General features: G+C 39.9%; 1 long non-coding RNA gene across 6 annotated transcripts in view; it reads left to right on the top strand.

Moving 5' to 3' along the window:
- LOC147795365 (uncharacterized) overlaps window positions 1-12845 on the top strand; it is a 54421-nt gene extending 41576 nt beyond the window's left edge. For 2 of the 6 annotated variants that reach the window (XR_015423969.1, XR_015423966.1), the window contains exons 6-8: window positions 8212-8327; window positions 11165-11613; window positions 12299-12838. This is a non-coding gene — a long non-coding RNA (uncharacterized LOC147795365). Of the gene's footprint in view, window positions 1-8211; window positions 8328-11164; window positions 11614-12298 lie in introns of all 6 variants that reach the window. The other 4 variants (XR_015423971.1, XR_015423968.1, XR_015423967.1 and 1 more) reach the window with 4 other exon arrangements.
- The last annotated feature ends 10 nt before the right edge of the window (window positions 12846-12855 follow it).

Here is a 12855-nt window from a genome sequence, read left to right as displayed (position 1 = left end):
ACAGCAGTGCAACCAAACCAAACGGCTCCACCACCACCACTCATTACAAAAGACATCAAACCCAAAGCTGCTAATGAGAGCAAGACTCCTACCCAGCTAGACATTTACCTAAACAAAGAACTGACGCATGGTGTGGTTGCGATTTCACTGGCTTTGATTTGGTTTGCCAGTAGCCCGTAGGGCGCAAAGTGCTAAGTGAGCAACCCAAAGGGCGCAAAGTGCTAAGCGAGCTACCCGAAGGGCGCATAGCATTTAGCGAGTTGACTCGCTCACAAAAAAAAGATTAAAGGCACTTTAACACCTTGTCCAATCGCAACATGGTGTTAACTTTTTACTTTTTACCGAAACCAAAATAACCCAACACCAAAGCACCTACCATTAAAAACAAACTTGTAACATTAAACAACCAAAAAAGTATGCTCCCGATGATACCAGGCAAAGCCCCTAGCGCAGACACACTGACTTTTTTTTAACACGTTATCCAAGTTTTGCAGCTGTTTTTAGATCCAATTTTTAAAACCTGGTTTGGTTGGTGTGGGGGTAGGAGCGGGTGCCGGTGTTGCAGTTGGTGTGGGAGCTCCTACAGCTCTGATACCAGCTACGATAGAACTCACAATTGTTGAAATCGCTCAACTAAAAGTCATCAATATACTTATGATTGTCACACCTTGTTCTCGAAACAGCGTACAGTTTTTATTGATTTGAGTTCTTAAGCAGTCGGTGTCTTTGATTATGAGCCTACCTCGTCTTTCTCCCTCGAAATCTCTAATTTCTTGGTGGTCTTCTGGTGATTGCGCTTGGTCTAGTTCGTTTTTGGTCTGTTGCATTTTTTTGTCTAACGTGTCCAACTTGCCTGGATTTAATATAAGGGCTCCTTTTACCGTTTGTAACAATTTGTCTAATGCGGCGAGTTCTCTAAGGTTTAACCCTTCTGTTTGCACCTCTCTGTCTTGGATAAGGTCTTCTATGATATCACTTACTCGATCTGCTTCTTGGGGAAGTTCTTGTAACAGGATGTTTTCAGTTACAACGGTGGCCAAGGTCAGTTGTGCCTGTTGATTTATTTTCCATAATCACGAAAACCCAGTTCGTTTCTAATAAAATTTGCTCCGTTTGGGTAACTGGCTTCTTTGGCATTCTTTGCTATTGTATTTAGACTTACAAATATGTCGGGTTTGCTTTTATCAGTTAGCAATACTTCACCATTACTACCAACAGGTTTGTAAAACAGGCCTTTACCTTTTCGATATTCAACATTTTCTTATTTAGGACTTGTTAGGTCAGTTATACCGGTAAGTTTAAAATATATAGAAATGGTCTACTTTAGGAGTATTTATGAATATGTTTCTTCCTCGATTTAAGGTGTCTTCACTGAGATCTATTGTGGGAATGTGTTCTTCTGTGGTTTGTTATATGGTATCAAAGCTGTTGTCCCATTCTAGTTCTGTGTCTAACTGCTCTGCTGGGTCTACTTGTTCTTCACCTGATTGATCAAACTCATCCATGGGTATTTTATCCCTTTGCTACCAACCGCTCTTGGGTTGCTGTCGAACCAGCTACAAACGCCGTCAGTTTCGCAATGTCTTCCAAACTCAATCGGTCTAGATCGGGTGTCTTCCATTTCAGTGGCTGTTTACCCAACATTGCGTATCTCGTGAAAATCATGCTCACGACTGCACTGTTGTAAAGCAAGTTGATGATATCGTTTGTGTTTATTGTCATCTTGTTTGTTGTTTTATAATGCCAACTAGATAAAAAAATTTAAAAGTTTGTGGGTTTTTTAGTTGGTCTTAAATTACTCCATTTCCAAAATTTCTGGTTTATCGTTAGCTCTCTGTTTTGAAGCTTGAGGTGGGGTTGCTATCTTACTCTCCTATACTGGTTTGTGCATTGCGCCCTGTGGGCTGTTTTTTAAAAAGCGTTGAATACCGAGTCTTGCTAATACCAACCAAGGATACCAGTTTAATGAGGGACTAGCATGACTAGCTACTGTTGGCTGCTGTTGCTGCTCACTCGCTTTTTTTTTCCTTCAACAATGCCAAGTTTTTCTCTTTCATTTTACGATTATGTTTGGCCAGTTTTTTACCTTGAGCATACCTGCTTCTATTTTTTAACAGTTGTGCTGCTGTTCGCTTCACACTTGGGTCACACGAGCTAGGCTCAGCTGACTGCTTTGCTGGTTTGGTTCCTGTTTTGGTTCCGTTGCTCGTTTTTTGTTGAAATAAAGTTGTTTGGTCGTAATGAGTGCTCCAACTAGCGGGGAAGGTAACATCCATAGCTACATGTATATCAAACTTCTGTGAGAAAGGCACCCATGTTCTGACTGATGATGCGATCTCGCTCTGGATCTCTGCTCAACACTTTCTCTGAATCTAACATGACTTTGTAAGTCATAAACTCGACGGGTAGTGATACCCCAAGTAAACGTGAGTAAAGAGACAACAGACTTTCACCCACCCTTGTGACAACTTCCCTGTCAAATGTAGACAAATAACGTTGATACGGTCTTTCTTGTTCTGCAGGCGGTAGAATTTTTATTTCTTTGACTTAATTCTTCCTTGCCAAGATACTGATTGGAATCACCCAAAGCTACTATTGCACAAAGTCGGTCTTTGTAGTTAACGGTTTAGGTATGGTTGGGTTGTGAGTTTTGCAAGCTCGCTGCACTTGCTTTTGGTTTTAAATCTTTTTGAGGTCTTCCATTTTTAAAAGACGCAATAAGATGTTGCTTAATTTTGCTCAAACATTGCTCTAACATGTGACTGAGCAAGTTGGTTTTGTTATAAATTTTTTTTTCAAGCGTATTTATTCGCGGGTGTAATACACTAGTTCAAAAACTACTTTAAAATATTGCAGTATAGCTACTTTTAATTTACAGTAACAAAAAACTCTTTGTTATAAGATCTCCTATAGGTGGTTTACAACAAGTTACAACAAACACCAACTTGTGCTTTAACTTGTTCAATAACTACCTGAACATACATGTACAGTAGTTCTAAAAAGTCTTGCAGCATAGCTACTTTTAATTTGCAGCAACACTTTAAAATCTTCTTATGAGTTGTTGCAAGTTGTCCGTATAGCTACCCTACAACAAACACCAACTCACAGTTGGATCGGTTTTTAACACCAACTTGGAAAATTTCACTTCTCTCAAATGTCTCTTTACCCGAGAACGTTGTTCGTCGGGTACAATGTCGTTCTCGTCTAACACTTAATCAGAGCTGACTCAAACCTTGCAATAGAACAACACTACCCAAGACGTGTTTTCTCTGTAGTCTTTCAACACCTGCCGTAGTTATATTTCTGCTGTGTCAACAACCAACATGAAAGATGATAGTGCCTGTTAGAAAATGCTGTCTTGCTGAGAGCACAAGTACTGTTATTTTTACTGCTCTTCGATATTTAACTTGCTGTTCGGAACTGCAGTTGTCGATCAAAACAGAGTGTTGATTCCCTCAAAGGCATTGTGAAACAGATCGATCGCTTTGTTTAACTCAAGATTTTCTCAATCGATGTCACAGAAATACACATGGGGATCAGTAAACAGTCTTTTGAGATACGTTTTATTTTTAAATATCGTGGGACAGATTATCTTCAAAAAACCCCGATAACTGGTTTCAAGCATGTCCAACACCCACTTGGTTTTACCCGAGTCGGTTTTTCCAACGATTAAAGTGTTGGTCATGCATCCAAAAACTCTGACAGAATACAACTCAGTAACTCAAATTTTAAAATTTCCATCTTCGATCGTGAGTTGAACGACTATGATGAGAATCACATACATAGGTAGTTCGCCCGAGGTTTCTGCTTTTTGAATCATCTGTATCATAATTCCACCTGAGTTGCCTACTCTGCGTCCACTGCTGTGACCCATGTTGTCATCGGTACTTTTAAAATCAAGCCACGAACCGTATTTTTCTTTCAGGTAGTCGGCCATATCAACACCCGCCAAGTTGAGATCTTTTTGTAACCGCTCAACCCGATTCTGTTTGAGAGTCAGCAAAGACTTGCTAGCTTCGTTCCAGTCTTGGTATTTGTACAGTCCTTGCAAATAAAGTCGGTTGGGTTGCCTTCTGCCGTTAGTGATGTGTTGGTTGAAAAAAACTTTTGGGGGTTTTTGACCTTGGGGTCTTTGAAAAGGATGAACTCGCCTTTCTAGCTTCTAACTGGTTGGTCAATGACCATGTTCCAGAGGGTATCTGATTTGTTATATTCTCCAACAAGTGCATTCAAAAAGAAAAAGCTTCAGAGCAAACCTTTAAAAATTGGGATGAAGCGTTGATGGTATACAGTGAAATCACTGGTACCAACCACTTCGGACTTCCACCAGAACCCACGTCGAGTGTTTTTCACACACCAAACGACAATCAAAATAAAGTGTGCTCGTGTTTGTGTCAGGTGGAAGTGCCCTTTTGGGTTATCTCGTTTATCAATACTGGCGAAAGGTAGTTTAGTGGGGTCTTTTGACTTCAACCTTTTCCCTTCTTTTTAAAAGAGAGAGATTCAAGAGCAAACAAAGCTCAAAGAAGTTTAGCTGAAAGAGGTTTACTACAGCCTTGGAGGTTATTGGAAAGGAGAGGGAGCTGTGAGACTTTAACACGAGAAAACCGGTGTCGATAAGAGCGTAGTAAGAGCCTCATTAGGGAAACAAGCCATTTGGTAAATTTATCTACCTGCTCAGGGGTATATACCTAGACTGTGAACTTTACAAACATAGTTTGCTAAACCCAATGACACGCACCAAATGGACATGTTGTATTTGCCCTGGGATCGTGTGCAATGACGTACATGTACTTACAAATACGCATTAATGGTGGTTGACATGGCTTCTAGATATTAGAAGCAGAACTTTTACAGCAGATGCTGTAAAATAAATTTATGACAGATCTCTGTTGAAGTTCCCTCGGCAAGAACAAGTAGACTCTGCTTTGGAATTTAAAGGCAAGTTAAAAAAATTGCTCTTCAGGAAGGGCATCCAAGTGCTAGTAGGTGAGCCGGGGGTTCATCGATCGCAAGGGATTGTAGAAGGGATCGCAAGAAATGTTAAATCCAAGTGAGCAAAATGTGGAATGGGTTACAAGGTTGCATGAAAGCTCTAAACAAAGAAAAACCCAGTTGATCCGAGAACGAGCAAGGAAGTGAGCTAAGTCCTTTGGAAGTGATTAAGCTAGATCGAGTAAAACAGTTGGCAGCTGTACCCTAGAGAGCAGAGTGGGTAGAGCTTCCCCAGATGCCCTGGTCTGATACTTGTATTACCCAGGTTAACAAGAAGGTGGCACAATTGGGAGAGCAACCAATCCTATTTGGAGTGTAGAGATATATCAGATCGATAAGCATACGAGTCAGTTCAAACAGATTAACAGTAAAACGTAACAACGGGTCCAACGCCGTATTACCTGACTGACAGGCCCAAGAGTTCTTTTGTGCAAGAAGAGCTTCAAGTGGTACCCAAAGACACTGCGTTACTGCCTGGTTCTGCTGAGGCTGGAGCTTGAGTTGTGAGTGAGTGCAGTGAGCGAGTTGTTATGTAGTGATCATAGGCTAGGGTATCCATCCCGTTGGACAAAATGTATCGCTTACTATCTAGCGGATCTTTGTCTGATTTAATTAGTCGCTGCTCGTTAATGATTTTAGATTTGTTAAAGAGATAGTCTTTATAAGATTCCTGGGTTAGGTCTCTATCGGTAACAAGTTTAGTGACCCCTCTTGAGCACGTGCTAGCTGTGCTCGCTAGCTGCGCTCGCCTATTGAAATTGAATACTTCTTGGGCCTGATACGGACAACTTCTGATAAAACTTGCCCACCAAATTCGTCTTAAAATTTCCCAATGACTTTTTTGTTTGCTTGGCTTGCGAGTGAATGAGCTTTTGGGTAGCTGGTCAAGTTGGTCTTGGATCTGCGCTAGATCCTTATAGAGATCGTTAATTTGTAGCTCATACACCAAACTTTCGGTATCTGTATAAAGTAGCCCCACACGGTCGCCACAACGAGCTTTCAACGTGTTGTAATAAAATTAAACATTAACATCTTTGACAAATTGAAGATCATGGATGTTCACTCCACAGTAGATCGGCTTATTAAGCACCACTTTTGTTTTAAAAGTTCCACATAACACGTGTTGCATTCTGGAAATGGCCTCACGCTTTTAAAATGCGAATAGCCCACAGCCTTTTAAAACTCGGTTTAGCCGGCAGCCGTTTACATTTCTCGGCATCGTTGTTGTCCTCCCTGATCAGCTTGGCGCTACAACGTTGACGTACATTCTCCATTGTTTTAACCAAAACTGCATTGTTGGCCAATTTAAAAAGGTCTTTTTCAAAGTCTGCGGTTGCTTGTATGCACAGCTTGGTATTTTTAGCGATATAGCTTTTCATCCACGCTTGTTATCTAAATCTTAACACGAGGTGTACTTTATTGGTCTTCAGCCCGAGTTGTAAGTACATGTACATGTATAGCTGCAAAATGCGATAGTGCAAAACATATTTTTCTGTTGTTGCGAGCGTCGGTATTAACTTGTTACAGCTTTGTATTTTTTGTAGAGTAATTTCTTTCGATAATCGCTATAGCTTTTTATAGGTACATGTATAACCAGGGTTTCTGGCGCAAGGGGGTAATCGTTGTGAGAATCATGTACATGTAGCACTTGTGGGTACTTGAGATCCACCTTGAGCATGTACCTGTAGTAATCATCGGTTGCTAAATTTAAGATGTGCTGAGTTGTATAGCGCTCTAGGTCTGTAGGTATTTTATCCATTTAAAATTTGCCAAAGGTAGCGGCTTAGATATAGCACACATATAGAGATTGCGTGCATCGAGATAGGCGATGTACACGTAGGTGGATGGTTTTATACCTGGATCAAAATCTTCAATAAATCCATTGTTTGCTTTTGCATAGCATGCACTTCTCACACTAGAGATGCCACCGCGTTTGGCATTTTCAAAAAAAGCAAATGAACATCAGGGTCTGTAAATAACTCAAGCTATTCACTGGTGTGTTTTAGCAAGGCATCCCAAAAAAATCCAGGAGCTCTGTAATAGTTGGCAGGATCGAGACCATAGTTTTTATAAGACATGTCTCTAAAGTTTTGAAACACATGTGCCAAAAGTAAGTTCTCTATTTTGATATAAAGGTTGTCATAGTCACAGAGGGTTTTACAGTTTAAAGCTTTGCCAGACTTGTTGTTCTTGGGTGTATTCTGATTCACTGACGCTATTTTGTAAAGCTTTGCAAGACTTGTTGTGCTTGGGTGTACTCTGATTCGCTGACGCTATTTTGTAAAGCTTTGCCAGACTTCTTGTGCTTGGGTGTATTCTGATTCGCTGACGCTATTTTGTAAACTTTTGCCAGACTTGTTGTGTTTGGGTGTATTATGATTTGCTGACGCTATTTTGTAAAGCTTTGCCAGACTTCTTGTTCTTGGGTGTATTCTGATTTACTTTCGCTTTTTTGTAAAGCTTTGCCAGGCTTGTTGTGCTTGGGTGTATTCTGATTTGCTGACGCTATTTTGTAAAGCTTTGCCAGACTTGTTGGTGTTGAGTGTATTCTGATTCACTGATGCTATTAAAAGCACTCAGGGTGGTAGCAGCATCTCGTTAAACTTTTCAAACGAGTCCATGCATTCGTAGAGACAGATCCCTTTTGCAAAAGAAGCGAGCTTTGCTCACCACACGCTTTTACAAGCCTGTCTAGCGACGTTGCCATAAAATGAAACGAGTTCATAAATCGAAGCTGGCCTAGAGAAAACAAGACATACTTTTCGATGTTTTGGGGAATGCAAAAGATCTTGTCAGTTTGTTCGTTACCTTGAAATAGGCTTGCACCTTGCATAATGAGATGCGCGTCGTAATTTTCTATTCAAGATCCAGATCCCGTGTGAAACAAAAAGAGCTCACATGGGTATACATTTACATGTATGTACATGTACCATATGTAGAGGTTGACAGTAAAATTATTCAATGAAGGAGTCTTACACCAAACAAGTATACACATACATGTACATGTACGTGTATGTGGCTTGTACGTACATGTACACGTACCATACCGCTACATGCACGTACATCCACTACTGTTGTTTCAGTCTGGTGATGACCAGACCATGATGTCATACATTTCAATACACTTCCAAGCCTGTTGCTTGATACATTTCATGCAGTGCAGATGTTTCTTTTAGTTAATTTTTGGCATTTTCCATTTTGACATTTTCTTCCCAGGTGCTATTTACAATTCAGCATGCAGCCTTACATGGACTGTACGTGTACGGCATGTCTCAAATCATCAATTTGATGTAACTCAGGAATTGTGAAGTTTCTGTGCTCTCTCCAGTTTGGTAAGTCTCTTTTCTATCCTGAACTTGAGAAGCTCAAATTTATGAACAAGGTACCGGTAGGGAACAATTCCATAAACCCACACCACTGATTTTTCCCTGCAGTGATCTACGGTCATCTAAAAGCAAAACCGTGTCAAAGAAACATGAATGTCTTCATTGAAAATATTGTGATCCGTGCAACTTTTTATCACATTCGGTTCTTCTGAAATTGGGATTATTTTGTAATAATGTTTTTGTCCGTTGTACATGTATGAACCCAGCAGCATGAAAACTTGTATTGAGCACCATGCGACCATTCTGAATTAAACTGCCTTGTAACTTCCACGCATACAGGTCTGATTAATAGGTTCAGATCCAGCAGCATAGTGCACAGGAAAATTGACATCTGTGCCATATTATGTCCTCCATCTTAGATTCGGTAATAACAAGAGATTCACTTTAAAAATTACTAGTGCAAGTGCAATGTTTTGGCTAAACCTGTGCCAAAAACTGAACTTTGACACTTGGAGCTTGCTCTGTCAGTGCTGTGTACAGTAAAGTAGGGCTGCATTACACTTACATGTATGTGACATGTATCAATACATGTAAAGACAATTTGGATAGGAAGATGTTAGTCTTACACTAATATTCCTTGTCACAGGGGATGGTTATTTTCATTGGATGTGTTGGCTGAAAGTACATGTAACTGTCACGTTTGAGAGACATTTTAGGTATTATTTGACAGTTGAAGACGAGTATGCATATTGTATAAAATGTTCCTGTTGGGAACTTTGTCAGTATTCCCCTTCCGGCCAGAGGAAAATTTGAAATAAATGAAATACAATGGATAACAAACTGACTGAACTACCAGCCCTATTTTCCTTACAATGTTTATTCAGTATTCATTGTTCTGGTCTTTGGGTTTGTTATCAACGTGCAATAAGGCCAAGACTGTCAGCGCTTTCAAATGTACATGTACTTGTGTCATGTAAACCTGTCATCGTACTAAAACCTATTCTTTGAATATTTCCTTGCTTCATTCTCAGCTCAATTATGTATCTTTTCATAATTCACATAAAACGTTTAAAGTTTATTTTAAACTTGAAAGTTTCAAGTGGTGAAAGTAAAAGTTTGGTTTTGCAGATTCTCTAGTAAAACAATAATATCTTCCTGTTTACACGTACCTTTGTTGCATAAAGGGAGAGTAAAAAAAGCACACAGGTAGACAGCCTGAAGTCGTTAGAGATTGGCTGAAGATATTGACAGGCTGAAGTTAGCATCGGTTCTTAGGTTGACAGAGGTAGACTGGCCGATGTCGGCCGAAGTGGATACGCTGACAGTAGAGGTAGACTGGATGATGTCAGCAGAAATAGATGTGCTAAGGTCGGCAGAGGTGGTCACGCTGACAGTGGAGGTATACAGGCTGACGTCAGCAGAGGTGGTCACGTTGACAGTCGAGGCGTACAGGCTGATGTCAGCAGAGGTGGTCACGTTGACAGTGGAGGTATACAGGCTGACATCAGCAGAGGTGGTCACGTTGACAGTGGAGGCGTACAGGCTGATGTCAGCAGAGGTGGACAAGCTAATGGCAGAGGTAGACGGTCAGAGAGTTGAAGTCGTCAGAGGAAGACCAGCTGGCATTGGATATGATGATTTGTGATGACGTGTTATTAATTTGAGATTTACCGGTAGAGATTTAAAAGTGCTTCCATCTTGTCATTCCTTATGTCTTGATGGATTCATCATTGTTGAGACAGATTGCCTGCTGCTGTTCAAGAAGCTCCCTCTGAATACTTTTTTCAAAGTTGACCTGCATCAATGGGAATTTCCTAACTTTGTCGAAGTGTAGTTAATTGAGATTTTGTTCATTTTGCATCAATTACTTCATGTTGCATTTTCATCAGGAATATAAATTTGTTTAAATGACTGTAGTGAACGTTATACACAAAGATTCAGCTGTTTGTTAAGTTCCAGTGCTGTAAAGTTCTTGAATAGTTTAAATGATTCAGCCCAATACTGCTATTCTGAACACCTCTGTACCAAACATTAGGGTATATTGAACATTCTCCTTGGCTCCCGAGTTCTCCATACCGAACATTAAAAGGTTGCTTTAAAAGGAAATACATTTAGGACTGATGAGAATACTGACAAGTTTAGGAAAATCTGTCTTGCAAAAGATCATTGCCAACACCGTCAGTATCTATGTGTTTAATTTGCTTCAGAAATTGTATTTGATGATGTTTATTCTTGTAATAATGCTGCATCATCTTCTCAGGATTTTCTTTTAAATGTACGTGTACAGGTATTACCTGTACCTGTGGTGGCTCTTGGCTCCCAAGTCTATTAGCCCATGCCTCATAATTAATATCTCCCCCATTCACTCCTAAAACAAGATTCAATCCTAATGTAATCAAGAGTCAAGCCCACAACTACCTATTAGACAACTTTCTCTGATCTCATTGTAAAGACATCAGATTGTCTTGATAGTGTCATTAGAATCAATGTGTTTTATTGTACAAGGGGTTATGATTTTTTAGGTATAAGTACGTGTACCCGGTACATACATTTACCTTATAGGGTGTAAACTTCAACTTGAGCAGATATACTAAAATATGGTCTTCAAGATGCACTACTCACTCAATTCTGAGTTCAGCTATAAGCTATATAAGCCTGCAAATCTCAAATGCAAAGTTTGAATTTTAATTGCAACAGAAAAAGAGTAACATTTTGAATTTGTGCATTAATGCAAATTGTTTGGTTGACTGTCATCTGTTTTGGGAGCTAAGAACAACTAATTTGTCCACGGTTTTACGTGTATTTAATGGTGTCCATTCTTTGATTTTCGTATTCATGCCAAGAAACTGAAGTGAGACTAGATGCCATCCAGTCTATGCTGCTTTCCTTAGGATGTCACAGTGATGTGAATAATACCAGTCCCCACTACACAGCTGTTTGAGAAGCTCTTCTATCTCAGTGGATGCCTTTCCGCCCATGCATTCAGTGACCGGGGAATCCCATCCCAGACAACGCACGTAAGGATTTGAGTATGGCGTCTCGTCACTGATCCTCTAACCATTTGTGGACGTTTTCCTACCAACATCACCGCTCCACGGATAGCGCTGTTCTGTTGTTTCTCCAGGAGGCCTTGATGCAACCCCCTCGTAGATGCCCAACCATCCTATGTGTGTTACCTGTCTCTTGATGCCATTGATGTTATGCTCCGGCATACGCCTTGCCATTGATACCAGTTCCCAGTGGCTACTTTTCTGCATTGGGCCCTTCTGTGCCGGTGTTGCATCTCGTGAATGTGAGTAGTGTATTTACTAAATCAAAGCTTTCGACATTATGCATTGCCCAAACCGTTGTCATAAAAGTTGTGAACTACGCTTGGAATTGCTATTTGAACTAGAAACCAAGAGAATACTTTATTTTTGGCTCGGTCCGCATGTGGATAGGGTTTTCAGTCCCTATCTGATTCTCATTGTGTCCTCACAGCAGGTTTCTTCAGGCTTGCTAGCTACAGTGCCAAGGGTACTTTTTAGGAATCCTTTGTGTCATTATCAGAAATAAATAATAATTTTCCCAAGAACCTTGCGGGTAGCCATTTCATAATCAAGAACCCATCCTTTTTCTGCATTCAGTAGAAATCTATTTGCCTTTATAAAATTTTTGTTTGAAGTTGTATGGATTTCATATTGAATTAGGCTTTTTGGTATCAACTTTGGAAAAACCAGTGAACCAAAACATCTAGAAAAGCTGTAAATTTTTTAAATTTTCTGTCCTTTTCTGAGCTGTCCAGTAAAAGTGCAGAAGACAACTGCATGTTTTTTGGTTGACATGCATTCCTTTTTTTCTGTTTTGCATTTTTACATATTCTGTCAGTCTTTTATTAAAGTCTCACCCTGACAGGTTAAGTTTAGTATGCTTGAATAAAAGAATAATTTGACGTTTTTGTTAAACCCTTGCTTTTACTGACCCAATTTCAAATGCAGGTATTGTGTGGCTTCTCATAGCTTGCTGGCTATTGAGGGACATACATCATTGGCGTCCAGTAAACTAAGAACAGAGCAGTTGATCATCTCTGTCATCTCATCAAACAGCAGTTTCAGACGCCTTACAGATTTCACTTTTAAGGTGAGCGAGATTTCTTTTGCAATTTCAGAAGAAGCTCAGCATTTGGGCAAATAATTGTTATTTCATACACGATGTTTGTGAAGTCTGTGAACATTTATGATGTGTCAAACACAACCTTGATTGCTCTTCACAGTCTGCATTGCAGGGCATTGCCATAGAAATATTGTCAAATATTACACCACTGACTTTCAAGAGTTGGTACTTATGGCGGTGTTGAAAGTTGGTCGATAATCTTGCTTTTTCAAAAATCAGGGTTTCAGCTGTAAATAATACCATCGAGTGGTTTTCTGGTAAAATGAAGAAGTTGCAATCTCTAGCTTCTTTGGATATTTTATCATATGATTTAACAGTTAATATAAAATTGAAAAACGACTTCCTCTTGGTGTGAGCCTTTGAATGTGGGATGGATTGGGGA

The sequence above is a fragment of the Acanthaster planci genome, unplaced genomic scaffold (genome assembly GCF_054643075.1).
Source record: "Acanthaster planci isolate LZ-2023a unplaced genomic scaffold, COTS_SCS Contig54, whole genome shotgun sequence".
NCBI lineage: Eukaryota > Metazoa > Echinodermata > Asteroidea > Valvatida > Acanthasteridae > Acanthaster > Acanthaster planci.
Note: the sequence above shows the minus strand (reverse complement) of the source record. Positions and strands in the feature narration are given on the sequence as shown.